At 38.2% G+C, this 16,187-nt stretch overlaps 1 protein-coding gene across 2 annotated transcripts in view; it reads left to right on the top strand.

Annotated features, from left to right (window-relative positions):
- The first annotated feature begins 7,101 nt into the window (after positions 1 to 7,101).
- Positions 7,102 to 16,187, top strand: part of TENM4 (teneurin transmembrane protein 4) — a 2,793,707-nt gene continuing 2,784,621 nt past the window's right edge. For both annotated transcript variants that reach the window (XM_072726015.1, XM_072726027.1), the window contains exon 1: positions 7,102 to 7,355. The gene's annotated coding sequence lies outside the window, so the exon portion shown is untranslated. The remainder of the gene's footprint in view (positions 7,356 to 16,187) is intronic.

Here is a 16,187-nt window from a genome sequence, read left to right as displayed (position 1 = left end):
TTGTGTTATTTGTTTTAGAGTTCAGTTCTAAGAGTATTTTTTATATGTATATTCTAGATGCTGGAGTTTTGCTGAATTTTTGCTTTGCAATATTTTCTCCCATTGCATAGTTTACCTTTTTATACTCTTAACAGGGTATTTCACAGAACAAAAGTCTTAGTTAGGGATCCCTGGGTGGTGCAGCGGTTTAGCGCCTGCCTTTGGCCCAGGGCACGATCCTGGAGACCCTGGATCGAATCCCACGCCGGGCTCTTGGTGCATGGAGCCTGCTTCTCCCTCTGCCTATGTCTCTGCCTCTCTCTCTCTCTCTGTGTGACTATCATAAAAAAAAAAAAAAGTTTTAGTTAAATGTTGATGAAATCCTATTTATCAATTTTCCTTTTATTAATCATGCTTTTGGTGTCAAGTCTAAGAACTCTTTGTCTAGCCCTAGGTCAAGAAGATTTTCTTATATGTTATTTTCCCTAAAAGTTTTATAGTTTTATATTCCATATGTAAGTCTGTGTTCCATTTTGAGTTAGTTTTTATATAAGTTTTGGGATGTAGGTTGAAATTCCTTTTTTACTGCTATTTATGTCCAATTTTTCTATATATGTCCAAATGTCCACCATTTTTTGAAAAGGCTCTTTCCTCCATTGAATTGCTTTTGCATTTTTGTCAAAATCATTTGTGATGCACACGGAACAGAGAAGGACTGAGAATGTAAAACCTAAGTATCTTTTGGGCTCTCTAGCATCACTATGCCCTACCCCTGCCACCAAGGGGTAGTGACTGGAGCAAGGTCCACAAGCAAGAAACAGGAGCAGGAGCTACAGAACCCTTCAAAAAGAACAAGAACCTACTTAACAAGAATCAGTAGACCCTGACAACCAGACTTGAGTCTTAGGAGAGCACCAAGTACAGATGTGGTTCAAGAACTACTGGGCCATATTCTCTAGGCAGTAGCCACAGAAATAACTCCAGAGGTTGCTGGGGTAGTGAGGCAGGGTGGGGAGCCCAAGGTGTACCAGCCATATGCCCAGGAGCCTCTGTTTCTGAGCAACCATTTTAGCATGGAGGGGCAAGAGGAGACCTGTTTCTACAGTTCTCTCTGTCCAGCTCATTGGGAATCTTCTGTGCCACAGAGCCCACAGTCTTCAGCCAGAGCCAGGCCTGAGGAGAATGCCCAGCCCCAGTCTGTCCCAAGGACACCTATGCCTTGGACTTCTTTCCAGTTATTTCCTGACATCATAGAGCTCTCCTTTGCGGAGTCCTCCATCTTGCCCACAATGCCTGGGCACCAAGAGAAGGATGGCTTTGTGGATAAGAACTATGCCAGCCCAGCCCATCATTGAATTTATGGGGGGTGGGACGGGTCTGTGCTTGCAAGTGTTGAATGGGTGCTGATGTGGTGGTAACTCTTCAGCAGCAGGAATGCACCACCAATTATTTATCCAACCACCTGGTTGGCATTTGTGTGTTTTTGCCATGCAGCCAATATGAGTTACTCTGCTGTGAATTTGGGACCCACGTGGGCATTTCTGTTGGTTCTTGGAAATAGGAGTGGAAATGTATTCATGTCATATATTTACCTGTAGCAGATGCTGCCTAAACACTTTCTAAAGCGAGTTGACTATCCTTGTTAGCCCAGACTACTCTTGGTATACTTCTTTACTGACATTTATGAATGTGAGACTTTTTAAAAATGATTTATTTATTTATTTACTCATGAGATACACAGAGAGTGAGAGGGGCAGAGACAGAGGCAGAGAGAGAAGCGGGACTCGATTCCAGGACTGTGGAATCACACGCTGAGCCACTCGCATCCTGACGAGAGTGAGACTTTTTAATATTTGCTGAACTATGGTCTTGCAACTTCATTGTGGTTTTAATATTAATTTTTCTGATGATTGTAATATTGAACAATTCTTACATATAATTAGGCATTAGGAAATTTCCTAAACAGTTTAAGTTTGTTTTGCCCATTTTTCTAGTTGATTTAATTTTTTTTTTACAAATACTTAGACACTTTCTTAACATATAATTCTGTTGGCAATTAACATGCTATAAACATCTTCCATTCTGTGGCTTATCTTTTTACTCCTGGTGTGTCTAGGGGTGTTTGGGGGAAATTTGAATGTTATTTGTTTTACCATTCTCTCTCTCTGTCTCTCCATACCATAAAAAATACAGTCACTTGCAGGATGCTACTTTAAACACAAATATATATATATTTAAATATATGTAAATACAAAAATATGTATTTTTTGCATTGCTAAAGTAGCAAACTGCAGCAATTATGAGAAGTATAGTTTGTACATTGATCTAATTTATTTTTCTTTTACTCTTTTGTGGCATTGTTTTTTGCTTTTTTGTTTAAGAAAAACTTCACATTTCCAGGGTCATGAAGATCTTCTGTCTTGTTATCTTCTAATCTTTATTTTACTTATCTCATTTAGTTACTAAATGAATTTGCCTGATATTGTTTATGATGTGAGGTGGGGATTCAATTTCTTTTTCTTTATAGATTCTAATTGTCTTCTCTCTGTTGAAAAGATTGTCTTCTATTCATTACTTCTCAGTGCTACCTCTATTGTCTATCATGGTTTCATTAATGTACAGTGTGTTTCTGAACTATATGGTCTATACTAGTTGTACATATATTTATCCTGAGATATATGAGGTAGAAGAAGACCTAGTACCTTGCTACCATGTTGCTCAGGTCTCAAGGTTTCTAGCTAATCTTCCTTCTTCTCTCTTTCAGAATCTTCACACATTTATTTTATACAGAATGCCCAGAGTTTTTAGTTATACTTAATGGGATGAATTGGGAAATGCATGTATATTTCACCTTCTTGGATACAGAAGTCCAGGAATTTTGTTTTTTTATGGTAATAATACATGAAACAAATTGGAAATCAGCTGATTATCGGGAACCAGGGGGTAATCACTAAGGCAAAAGGGATATACAAATATGGACTAGGGGAAGACAAAAGAATGCTCTAAGGATGGTATGGAACTGATAGTATTGGTGTAAACTCATGTTTGTTTTCTTTTAAATATCGCCACATTCATAGTCATGCATGTATTTATGCACAAGATATATATATATATATATATACATACATACACACACAAACACACACACATCTATGTGCTTTGTTTATGGGTATGTATATACATGCACCTATGTTTATGTGTGGATATATTTTCTAGCTTTGACTGCTATAAAAGCCAAGAAGCAAATAACATCTTCCCTCACCTAGAAATGAACACACTTAGTGGACAGATTGTTGTTTCTAACACCATTCCTCACTTTAAGAAACAAACATAAAAACACAAAATAAAAATAAAGACTCCATGAAGGAATCGCTGATTCCAGGGCTAGAGCAAGATGTGGTCAAGATGACCTTGCAACATCTTATCTTTTGGGAAAGCTAAAATAATTTTTTAAATAAAAAATGATAAAAAAAGAGGCACCTGGGTGGCTCAGTTGGTTAAGCATCTGCCTTTGTCTCAGGTCGTGATCCCAAGGTCCTGGGATGGAGCCCCGTGTAGGGTTCCCTACTCAGCGGGGAGTTGCTTCTCCCTCTCCTTCTGCCCCTCTCCCACCTTGTGCCTACTGCACTCTCGCTCTCTCTCACTCGCTCTCTCCCCCCCCTCAAAGTGCTAAAAAAATGATGTGGCATGTTATAATGATATAGGAACCAGCTATAAAGGGCTCCTACTAAAAACTTTGAGAGCATTAAAATAAATCAGTATAGTAATAAATTACAGATAATTGGAAAAAATAGGAATCCATGATCTCTTTTTCTTTCTTTCTTTTTTTTTAAGATTTTATTCATTCATTCATGAAAGACAGAGAGAGAGAGGCAGAGGCACAGGCAGAGGGAGAAGCAGGCTCCATGCAGGGAGCCCAATTTGGGACTCATCCCAGGACTCTGGGATCACTACCTGAGCTGAAGGCAGATGCTCAACCAGTGAGCCATCCCAGCATTCCAGAATCCATGATTTCTTTCTGATAGAGAGAGAGAGAGAGATGGCAGAGAAGGAAGTCTTTTGCCAATAGTAGAATACATAGTATGTTATAGAGAGTGTGGGAGTCAAAAAATTGTTATGCAACCATTATATTATCAATGGATGTTAATACCTGGGGAATTTTTGATGGATACAACAAATGTGCATGACCTTAAAGAGTTTTCCCATAGATTGCTTAATGATAATGAGGGGGCCAAACAATAATGAGTGTATAAATAGGAAAAAAGCATGCCTAGGTGATCAGAATTTACAGAACCAGTGAGGGGCAGATGGACATCATATTCCTTCAGATATGATGCTCTGAGAAGAGCACATCAATTTTGCAGTATTCCAACTGAGAATGCATAACCTGAATCTAATCATTAGGAAACATAAGACAAATGTAACAGTGGAAATGATCTATTAAGAAAAAAAAGTGGGAAATGCGTTCTTCAACAATGTCATAAAGACAGAAGAACAATTATGGGATTTCCAGGTTAAAGGAGGCCAAATTTATATGACGAATTAAATGCAATATCTGACCCTAGATTGGCTATTCTCCTAGAGGGAAAAAAATGCTATTAAGGACATTATTGGTTCAAGTGACAAATTGAAAAATGGACAATAGATTAGATTAACTTTAAGTTAGTGTTAAATTTACTGAAGTTGATAAAAGTACTTGATTATATAGAGAAATATCACTACTCTGCACACTGAAAAAACTAGCAAAGGGGCATGATATGTGTATGTTATCCTCAAATGGCTCAAATCTCTTTGTTAGTAGATCAAATGATGAAGCACATGCACTAACTGTTAATAATAAAGAAACCTAAGTAAAGGGCATGCAGGTGTTTTGTATTATTCATATTCTTGCAACTTATCTGTATGTTTAAAGTAATTCTTTTTTTTTAAATTTTTATTTATTTATTCATCAGAGAGAGAGAGAGAGAGAGGGGCAGAGACATAGGCAAAGGGAGAAGCAGGCTCCACGTAGGGAGCCCAGTGCAGGGCTCGATCCCAGGTCTCCAGGATCGCACCCCGGGCTGAAGGCAGGCGCCAAACTGCTGAGCCACCCAGGGATCCCTGTTTAAAGTCATTCTTAAAAAGGTTTTAAAAACTAAATGCTTATCATAGTTGCCTAATTTAGAAAAATGAACTCTGAACTCTGAAAATGAACTCCTTGTTAGCCAATGACTTTCCTCTTCTGTGTCTTGCCGTCTGAATCAGTGAAATGGGGATAATACTGTTATTTACTTCATGATGTTGTGAGGATTAAAAATATTAATAAATGCAATATGCCTAGAAAGTGCCTGGCAAGCAGTAAGCACTCAGTGACTATTAGTTTCCACTATGCACTGTTGCTGCTGCTGCTGTTGGCTCTACCATTATCATTATTATAAAATAAGGCCAAGGGATCTCAGGTGTCTGTGACAGATCTCAGACTGACACCAAGTATCTTGGATTCTCGTTTCTGTTCTCTTCCTCTGTATTGCATCTTTTGATTTGAGTTTGATGATATTGTTAGTGGTATACACTAAATTTGAGGGAAGATGACTTCAATCTTAATCTTTTATCATATAGGATATGATAAACAGTATATATTTAATGATAGGTTCTCTTCTGGCTTTTCTGATAGATTGGTTCTAGAATCTGAAATCATAAGGAATAGCTCAGAGTGAGCAATGAAATTAGTATCATTTAGGGTACAGACCCTGAAAAGACTCCTTTGTGTCTCAAAGAGCCTTACCTAGTCTTTGTAACTATTAAAAAAATAAAATCTGTAACTTATGGTTAACCCTTTGTACTTTACAAACATATTCAAGTGCACTTTAAACGACTCACTCACAGTTTTCCTCATACCTGTTATTGGATTAATGTCGAAAGGAAACTGCGGTGGCATTTGAACTCCGATTCTCCCTCTAGTCCCAGACATTTCTACTATAACATGGAATCCCTGATTTTAAAATAGCTTATTCGTTTAAAGCATCACAATTTGATTGTCATAAATAAGTCTGCATCTGCCGATCTCTGTGGAACGTTTTGAATTGGCTTCTAGGTTAAGACCCTATCCTGCCTAGGGAAACCACCTGAAAAGTTTTAACTAAGGGATTCGTCAATTGGACTTTATGCTCAAGATATGGGGGTTTAAAGGAAAACAAAACAGAACAAAACAAAACACAAGCCTAGTTACAAAATGTTGAGTAGAGAGATCTTTTTTTCTTCTTTTTTTTTTTTTTCCTTTTTCTTGTCTCGTGCTTACGAGGGACGCAGCTGTCTCTATCTAAGGCTGATGCCATCGCCTTTACTTGATTGATTGCTCGGTCTATTGATGAGGGAGCTGTAGGGCCGCATCCCCGGCAGCAAGGTCAGCGGGATGATTGCTCAGCCGGGCCGCGGGGTCGCTGCGGAGGCGCCTCCTCCCTGCACGGGCGTTGGGGGCTCAGCCTGGCGCCGGCGGCCGGTGCGCGCACAGACACACACACACACAGACACACACACACACACACACACACACACGCGCACACGCGCACACGCGCACACGCGCACCCAGCAGCGCTCTCCGCTAAGTGAGGCGGCGCCGGCACCTGCAGCCCCAGCTCTCCGGGCAGCCCGAGGAGCCCCGCGCCCCGCGCCCCGCGCCCCGCGCCCCGCGCCAGCCGGGCCCCCCTGCGCTCGCCGGCCCCGGGAGGAGGTGCCGGTGCGGGGCCCAGGCCGCCGCCGCCCGCAGCGCCCCGCAGCCCCCTCGCAGGTAGGCGCTTGCAGTCTCCCCTGTTCGGTACCGCAGCGTCCGCTTCCACGGGCGAGAAAGACTTTTCCCTTCGAGGACGCAGCTGCTCAGGGCTCGGTAGTTCAGCAGAGATTTTTTTCTTTCTTTCTTTCTTTTTTTTTTCCTGATTAAAGTTTCGACACAGATGGTAACTCTACTTCTCTCTCCTCTCACCCTTATAAATATTCTGCAAATACGAAACTCAGCTCCAGTTTGTGATTCATAGGCGACTCCCCATTTAGCGTGTGTGTGGTTCCAGCCTTTCGAGTTAGCGACGATTGTTATGCAACTCTGCATGTGTGATTTGAAGACCTTTAAATATTCTCTTCTTTGGCTGCGGAACACACACCTCGCTCTTCTAAAATAAAAGCCAAGGGATTCAGACTCTTCCTCAGCATTTAACATTCAGTGATATACAGACAGGAGGAAAGTTGCTGAATCACAGAAGTTTAATATTCATGCAAATTGCTGTATTTGTCAGGGAAAGCCAGGAAGCAAATGTCTTTGCATCTTTTTGAGCTCTTGTACATATCTGGATAATGTGGATTTGAAAAGGAGAAGTTTGGGGTTGAGAGAAGTCTGTTGTGGTAAGGTGGGTAAACTGGTTATTTAACATGGTAAAGAATTAACCGGACGGGATCTCTTCTGCTAAAATGAGCTAGATTATAGGATTGCATTTATACGAACAGATTTATCTTTGTGAAACTCCAAACAAGACTGGTTTATTGATTTGAGTCTCCTTGCCTTGGGGGTATTAATCTGCATTTGTTATTGCCCCAAACATTTCTTGACTACGGGCATTTCCCTGCCCAAAGTCCTAAGTTAAAAAAAAAAAAATAAAAGAGAAAAATTTTAACTACTTTTTAGACATTCCCATGTCTTAATACTCCTTTTAATCATTATATGCACATTATCTCACAGGGAATTTTATGAGACAGTAATAGTCATAATTTACTTAGTTGAAATGAGCATAAGGAAATGTTCTTTAGAAGATGTGCATGCTATATGTAAGTCAGGTACGTGGTACCTCTGAATTACCACTCAATTCCAAAGTGAGGTCTAATAGGAATTTATGGTAAGCAGCAAATTAATTAAGGCAATGTTGGATCTTGTACCGTTTTGCAAATAACACTTTATATTGTGCTGCACTTGGAAACTTGATGTCTCTTTTCATTATCCTAGAAAGTGCTTTTAAGCCACACCGTATCTTGGTGGCATGTGTTGTCTTGAAGTGGATGACCTCAGTTCTGATGTGGGAGCATGGCACATCTAGGTACATTAGGCAGATCTAGGTATATGCTTGAAAGTCAAGGCATCACCTGGGAGCAAGAATTTTCAAGCTTGGCCAGCTAGGTACCTTCTCCTCTGATAACTCTAGGAACCCCTTAAGCAAAAAGACCATGTGTGTGAGGTTATTTGCTGACTCTTTGGAAGGTAAAAGAATGAATGAAGAGTTGCTTTCTTCACATGTCATTAATATTTAGTGCAACAGATCCCTCTGCAGTGCTCAACAAAGACTTTTAGTCCATGACAAATACTTAACAGATGTTTTCTGTCATTGCTTTTGGCTCCCATAATATCTACCGTTTCTACATTGCCTGGTATTAAAGTAATTTGGCAAATAGAGTCTACAGTTTGCTATATAGTAACAATATCAAGAAAGCACAACTTTACTTTTTGCTACTCCACACTTTGATTCATATTCAAACTTTGAATAAGCCTTCTCATATTACTTTCTCCATGGTGCTGTGGTAGCTGATAGCTTAGTTCAAGGAATTGATATTGCTTCTGGTAAGATCAGGAGATCAGAAACAGGGAGATAGAGGACATGGAACTCATGGAACTCTCTCTCTCTCTCTCTCTTTTTTCCAAGTTGGGTAGGTAGTGTGCACTTGGAATTGAATCTTAGAGAGGGAGAGAATACTTTCTCATTTAGTTTTTCTTTTGTCTGTAATGACCAATTCAGCAAGCAACAGAAGACATCCAAAGATGTAATCTTAACCAAGTATTTTGTGGAGATGAGATGTAATTTAATTCAGTTGTTGAGCTAGCTTTCTCATTCTTGTTCCCCCTTACCCTACTTTCTTCCTAATCTAGATTTGTGAGGCAGGTGAAAAGTTAACCAGTTGCTTGCACATTATGGATCGCCAGTCAGAGCTGCCTTTGCTGAGAAGGAATCAATATCATTTTGTTTGACACAGACGTGATGACTCCACTGTCACCATGCTGGCTTCTAGTCACCAGCTTTCTTAATTTTGAAACACTTTTATTCCTTCTCTATATCTGATAACCTTTCCTAGGTAGCTTGGTGAATTGGTATTTTAGGAGATTTTTAAAAATAAAAGCAAAAAATGAATACTAGGGGTTAAATCAAAGAATCAGGTGAATGATGTTCACTACTGTTAGATCTCAAATACTTCAGGTCTTAACCATCAGTGGGATAAGATTGATGGTGCAGTCCACAAACATTTTTACACATGCATGACAACTTTTACAGACCTATTCTGACCGAGGCAAAAGGAAGAGAAGAAGAAAAATACAAGCAAAATTTATAAGCTTTCACAAAATGCAAACAGGTGCTGAATACCAAGAAAACCATGCAGTTATACTTACAAGCTGATTTTCCCCAAATTGCCTTGGATTATACACTAGCTCTAACAATGGCATATTGTATGCACCCTTCAGGGGTGCACTGAGTGATAGCTGTAAATTAGAATGAAGAGAAGAAAATACTCTACAGTTTCAATATTGAGGAGAATTAGGATCCAGATGGTAAAGCTTTTTATAGCAATACATTGGATGGTGTTACAAGCTTCTGTGGCTACTGCCCTATTATATTCCCTCTGCTAAAATGCAGTTTGGTGGAGGAACTGATTGCTTAGAGCCATCTTGCAAATCTAGGAAAGTGAACTTCCTCTCCATGTTAAATTTCCCATCTTTGCTGGTTTATTTTTTTCCCCTAATCCTTAACTTTTCTTACTTTCTACTTCCAAATTCAGTCAAAAGTAGATAATGTGATTTGTTGTTTGATTTTTTTTTTTAAGGTGGTGCTTTCTTTTCTCTCTCACTCTCCCCCCCCCCCCGGGGGGGGGGTATTTTTTTTCACATTATGAATGCATTTGAAAGTATAAGAGACTGGGCATCATTGCAGAATGTTTATTAGAAGGGATTCCATCTCGTTTTCTAAACATCTCTGGTCAAAAAAATAAAAAATAAAAAATAAAAAATAAAAAATAAAAAACATCTCTGGTCTAAGATCAACTCTACCAATTATCCTGTCTCTGTAAAGACAATTCTGATGAGAACTGATGGGGGAGTAGCTCAGGTATTCCCTTGTTCAAAACATAAGATTTTCTTCGAAGGGATTATTTTTCTACTACCTGTACTCTAGTGAGACTCTTACTTACTGCCCACGCCTATGGGGCCATAGTGGTGTGTCTGTGGAGACTTAGATATAGAGAGTGAGCCACCTAGTGGTGATGGAGAGTAATTTTGATATTTTTAGCAGAGACTGGCACGTTGATGGACAGAGAGTTGCTAATTTTCTGTTACAATGCAAAGGGGTGTTGGTTTTGTGAAAGCTTCCTTTAATTATATCTTCTGCTTTTTAAATCAATTTTATAGTTACACGTACAAATTTCATGACTTTATGCCTCATTTTTTAACCTAGTATGATCACATTCACCTCACATTTTTCCTTGTGTGTATTCATTTAAAAAATGTTTACATTAATTTTATGAACGTAATAAATGTTCAATACATGTATTACACATATAAATGTGTGAATTTATGTAAAAATTCATGAAAAAGCAATAAAATGACATGTTTCCAGGACACCTGGGTGGCTCAGTGGTTGAGCATCTGCCTTTAGCTCAGGGCGTGATCCTGGAGTCCAAGGATTGAGTCCCACATCAGGCTCCCTGTGTGGAGCCTGCTTCTCCCTCTGCCTGTGTCTCTGCCTCTCTCTCTCTCTCTGTGTGTTTCATGAATTAATAAATAAAATCTTTAAGAAAAATAAATAAAATGACTTGTTTCCCCAGGGTATTTATACTGTATTTTGAATAGCCTAAATATAAAAATAGTTTGGTATGCTTAGTTATGTTTGTATTTGAGGGAATATATATATATATATATATATATATCTGAATGTAAACATATGAAGAGAATAAAGGAAAATAAATAAATATGTATGCAAATAAAGGCATGCATTTTTTCTATATCAAAATAGAGTTATTATGTATCAATTTCTATGACTTTTTTTCTTCCTATGCCTTTTTAAGACTATATGACATCGATTACCAAGACTACAACTGCCCATGACTTATTTCTTTCTTTCCAGTATAGCTTTCTTTTTCTGTACTTCAGATCAGCTTTGGCATGGATATAGAAAGTGTATCTATTGGCTGGAAACAACTGTTTGAAAGGGTTGTGGCTGAGGGCATGCCTTTGGGAATGGAATTTTCCAAATATATACGGCAAGGGTTAAGGTACTGTGCAAATCAAGGACATGGTTATTCTGTGTGGTTATTTCCAATTTAAAAGAATTGAGAGCAGATAGGGGCATCTAGTTAATGAACTTGTTTTAATTACATTTTACTCAGATCAAAAGAAAAACAAATTTGAGAAGTTGAATGGCAGGTAATTTGGTTAATTCTTTTATTCACTATTTTTTAATGGCACTATTTAGAGAACATTCTAGCCAGGATCAAGTGTATAGGTTTGCTTTCTAGGTCTTGAATTCAGTTTCCTTCTAGGCAGCCCTGTCTTCTTCATGCTTTTCTTCAACTGCAGTAATTTATGTGGGCAGACAGCCAGTATAAACTAATAACTCTCTGTGTACATTAAAAAAATAGCAGAAAGACATTATTTTGAAAGTTTTTCTTTCAAATATGTTGATAGCTTGAAATATGAATACAAACAGAAATTAACAATTCCTGATTTAATCTTAAGAAGTTATATAATGCTCCACTTGTTTGAGACGTAAATGGTAAAAAGAAGTTTATATGTCTTATTCCTTGAAATGGAATTAGGTATAATAAAATCATTTTATTCATTAAAGGCCAGCTCCTATGTCAATGTGAGGAAGTATAAAAAGCTTATTAAAATAGTTTTAATATAACAGGTAAGTAATCTTGGATATTCAAACCTTTAGAAAATTCCCACTAAATGTTAGGTGTTCATGAAAATTAATAAAAATTTTATCATTTATCTTTGAATTTTCTTTTTTTTTAATTTTTATTTATTTATTTATTTTTAAATTAATTTTTATTGGTGTTCAATTTACCAACATACAGAAAAACACCCAGTGCTCATCCCGTCAAGTGTCCACCTCAGTGTCCGTCACCCATTCCCCTCCAACACCTGCCCTCCTCCCCTTCCACCACCCCTAGTTCGTTTCCCCGAGTTAGGAGTCTTTATGTTCTGTCTCCCTTCCTGATATTTCCCAACATTTCTTTTCCCTTCCTTTATATTCCCTTTCACTATTATTCATATTCCCCAAATGAATGAGAACATACACTGTTTGTCCTTCTCCAATTGACTTACTTCACTCAGCATAATACCCTCCAGTTCCATCCACGTCGAAGCAAATGGTGGGTATTTGTCGTTTCTAATGGCTGAGTAATATTCCATTGTATACATAGACCACATCTTCTTTATCCATTCATCTTTCGATGGACACCGAGGCTCCTTCCACAGTGTGGCTATTGTGGCCATTGCTGCTAGAAACATCGGGGTGCAGGTGTCCCGACGTTTCATTGCATCTGAATCTTTGGGGTAAATCCCCAACAGTGCAATTGCTGGGTCGTAGGGCAGGTCTATTTTTAACTCTTTGAGGAACCTCCACACAGTTTTCCAGAGTGGCTGCACCAGTTCACATTCTCACCAACAGTGCAAGAGGGTTCCCTTTTCTCCGCATCCTCTCCAACATTTGTTGTTTCCTGCCTGTCTTTGAATTTTCATTTGAAATTTTTCCTGTGTGCATCGGTGATGGGGAGTACAATCTTGATTGGAATGTAGCTTGATTTTCACAAGCCAAATGTTCCTCTCCTTGTAGGTCTCTAAGCTAGAACTTGGTGAGATGTGTTATTAGACGCATACAGTAAACTGTGATCATTTTAATATATTTCAAAATGATGGCTGGTAAGCAACACAGTTTTTCACTCATAAACTATAGGGAAAAAAGGAATGAAAAGCCCTTTATTTTGCGTGACTTTAGGATATGAAGCATTGCAAAGAAAACAACTTCCCATTTCTCTCACTCTGTCTCTTTCCCTCCCTCTGTCCTTTTGTCTTTCCTTTTACTTTTTTTTCCCTACCAATCCAATGTACTTATTTAACCTCCTAGTTTTCCATTTAAGGTCTTAAAAATCCCCAGTCAACATTTACTGTCTGAATTGTGATGCATTTGGTTAATTATTTTCTACAATGTCCTTTAAATATATGTAAATTAGACTTTTGATGAACTGGAATATGTTACAGATTCTCTGCATAAATCACACCAGGTTAAAAAAAATCAACCTGTTTAAGAAGCAGGATATTTTTGGACTTTCCTCATTTGCTTCATGAACTGAGGACATCTCAGTGCTGCTGGCTTCAAGTATATGCCTTCAGGGTCAGGCAGCCTGTACACTTTTCAGAGACCTATTCCCCAGTTTATTCCAATCTTTAAAGGACACTTATTATTTGCCTACTATGTGTCAGTTGAAGCTGTGAATAAGCAGGTATGACAATATAAACTCTCCTGTTTTCTAGGCTTGTTTTCCAAGGTAATGTTTACTTATGAATATATTTATACGTTTGCTTTTATAATGACATTTGTTATTATCATCATTATTATTTAATTAGAAGCAATAATTTAGAAAACCATCCCACCCACTCTTTTATGTATACAGTAATCTAAAATAAAGCATTCTTTTTTTAAAGATTTTATTTATTTATTCATGAGAAACACAGAGAGAGAGGCAGAGACACAGGCAGAGGGAGAAGCAGGCTCCATGCTGGGAGCCTAGCCTGATGTGGGACTAGAAACCGGGACTCCAGGATCACGCCCTGGGCCGAAGGCAGGTGCTGAACCACTGAGCCACCCAGGCGTCCCTAAAATAAAGCATTCTTAAAGGGAGAATAAATTGTCTTATTGGATACTCAAGTAGGACAGTGCTTGATCATTCTAAATAAAATGTGTCATTTAGAACAACTCAATGTGGCATAATGTGGCAAAAAAGATGGTTAGACCAATTTTTCATATTACTTTACAAGTACCAGCAACAGTGACCATATCATATCATATATTCATGATTTTCTTTAATTTTAAGCTGAAAGTTTCTGGTCCCTTATTCTTCGTAATAGCTCAAGTTTTTTGGAATCCCTGGGTGGCTCAGCGGTTTAGCATCTGCCTTCAGCTTGGGGCATGATCCTGGAGCCCTGGGATCAAGTCTTACATAGGGCTTCTTGCATGGAGCCTGCTTCTCCCTCTGCCTGTGTCTCTGCCTCTCTCTCTCTCTCTCTCTCTCTCTGTGCCTCTCATGAATAAATAAAACCTTAAAAAAAAAAAAAACTCAAGTTTTTTTGTTTTGGTTTTGTTTTTTTATCCTCCACTATTCTCATTGGTTTTTGAAATCCCTTACTATTTTCCTATGTAGTAACAATGAAAACCCCAATATTTCTTTTTTTTAAAGTTTATTTATTTATTTTTTTGTTTTACCTTTTGTTTTGGGGGGGGGGGTTAAATTTGTTTTTATTGAAGTTTGATTTTCCAACATATAACACTCAGTGTTTTAACTTTTTATTTAAATTCTAGTTAGTTAACATACAGTGTAATATTAGTTTCAGGGGTAAAATTTAATGATTCATCATTTACATATAAACCCAGTGCTCTTCACAGCAAGTACCCTCCTTAATCCCCATTGCCCATTTAGCCCATCCTCCTGCCCACCTCCCCTCTAACAATCTTCAGTTGGTCTATAGTTAAGAGTCTATTTTATGATTTGCCTCTCTATATTTTTTAATGTTTATCTGTTTTGTTTCTTGAATTCCACATATGAGTAAAATCGTATGGTATTTGTCTTTCTCTGACTTATTTCACTTAGCATAATGTACTAGCTCCATGCACATTGTTGCAAATGGCAAAATTTCATTCTTATGATTGAGTCCTCTTCTGTATATATACCACATCTTTATGCATTCATCAGTTGACAGACATCTGGACTTTTTCCATAATTTGGCTATTGTTGATAATGCTGCTGTAAACATGGGGGTGCATGTGTCCCTTCAAATCATTTTTGTAACCTTTGCATAAATACCTAATAATGCAATTGCTGGGTCATAGGGTAGTTCTAATAGTTCTATTTTTCACTTTTTGAGGAACCTCCATACTGTTTTCCAGAGTGACTGCACCAGTTTGCATTCCCACCAACAGTGTAAGAGGGCTCCCCTTTCTCCACATCCTTGCCAACATCTGCTGTTCCTGTGTTGTTAATTTTAGCCATATGAATTTATTTTTGTGGATGTCGTAAAAAATGGTCCAGTTTCATTCTTCTGTATGTTGTCCAGTTTTCCCAACACCATTTGTTGAAGAGACTGCCTTTTTTCCCATTGGATATTTTTTCCTCTTTGTCAAGAATAGTTGAACATGTAGTTGAGGGTCCATTTCTGGGTTTTCTATTCTGTTCCATTGATCTGTGTGTTTGTCTTGATGACTACAGCTTTGTAATATAGGTTGAAGTCTGGAACTGTGATGTCTCCAGCTTTGCTTTTCTTTTTCAAGATTACTTTGGCCACTCGGGATCTTTTGTGGTTCCATAAAAATTTTAGGATTATTTGTTCTAGTTCTGTGAAAAATGCTGGTAAAAACAATATTTCCAATACAAAAAAAAAGAATAAAATGCCCAATGCTGCTTTATATTTTAGGGATTTTGCTTTATAGTGATTGAATATAAAATGGTTGTCAACAGTCCAGTTAACAAAAACCTAATAACAGTCTTGAGGGGATTTTGTGTTAACAGCTTTCTTACCAAGTGGTAAACTGGGTATTCTCTGATTCAAAGGATCTGATGTAGGGTTTCTTTGGAAGTATTAAGTCTTTAGCTCAGGACTTAAGAAATAAAGTCACTCACTTAAGGAAAACCAAGAAAGGCCACTTATATACCTACCAAGTTTGCATGTGTCTCCATCTTAAGACTCTAGGGATCTTGCCCACGAGGATTAGAATCTCACATTGTCATTTTTCCTGACTTCACTGACCATCTGACCTCATTATCCAGCTCTTCTTATGCTCAACATAGGGTTCACCTGTGTAGTAAATGTGACTGATGTGTCTCAGAGCAATTGGACTACCCCTTTGGATTCTGCTCACCTGAGTAATCCTTCAACTACAGTTTTGGGTTGAAAAAAAACCCAAACAATAGAAACTACTGAGAAGAACATG

This window comes from Vulpes vulpes, chromosome 11, assembly GCF_048418805.1.
Source record: "Vulpes vulpes isolate BD-2025 chromosome 11, VulVul3, whole genome shotgun sequence".
Lineage (NCBI taxonomy): Eukaryota > Metazoa > Chordata > Mammalia > Carnivora > Canidae > Vulpes > Vulpes vulpes.
The sequence above is the reverse complement of the archived record's forward strand: the minus strand, read 5'-3'. Positions and strand labels throughout refer to the sequence as shown.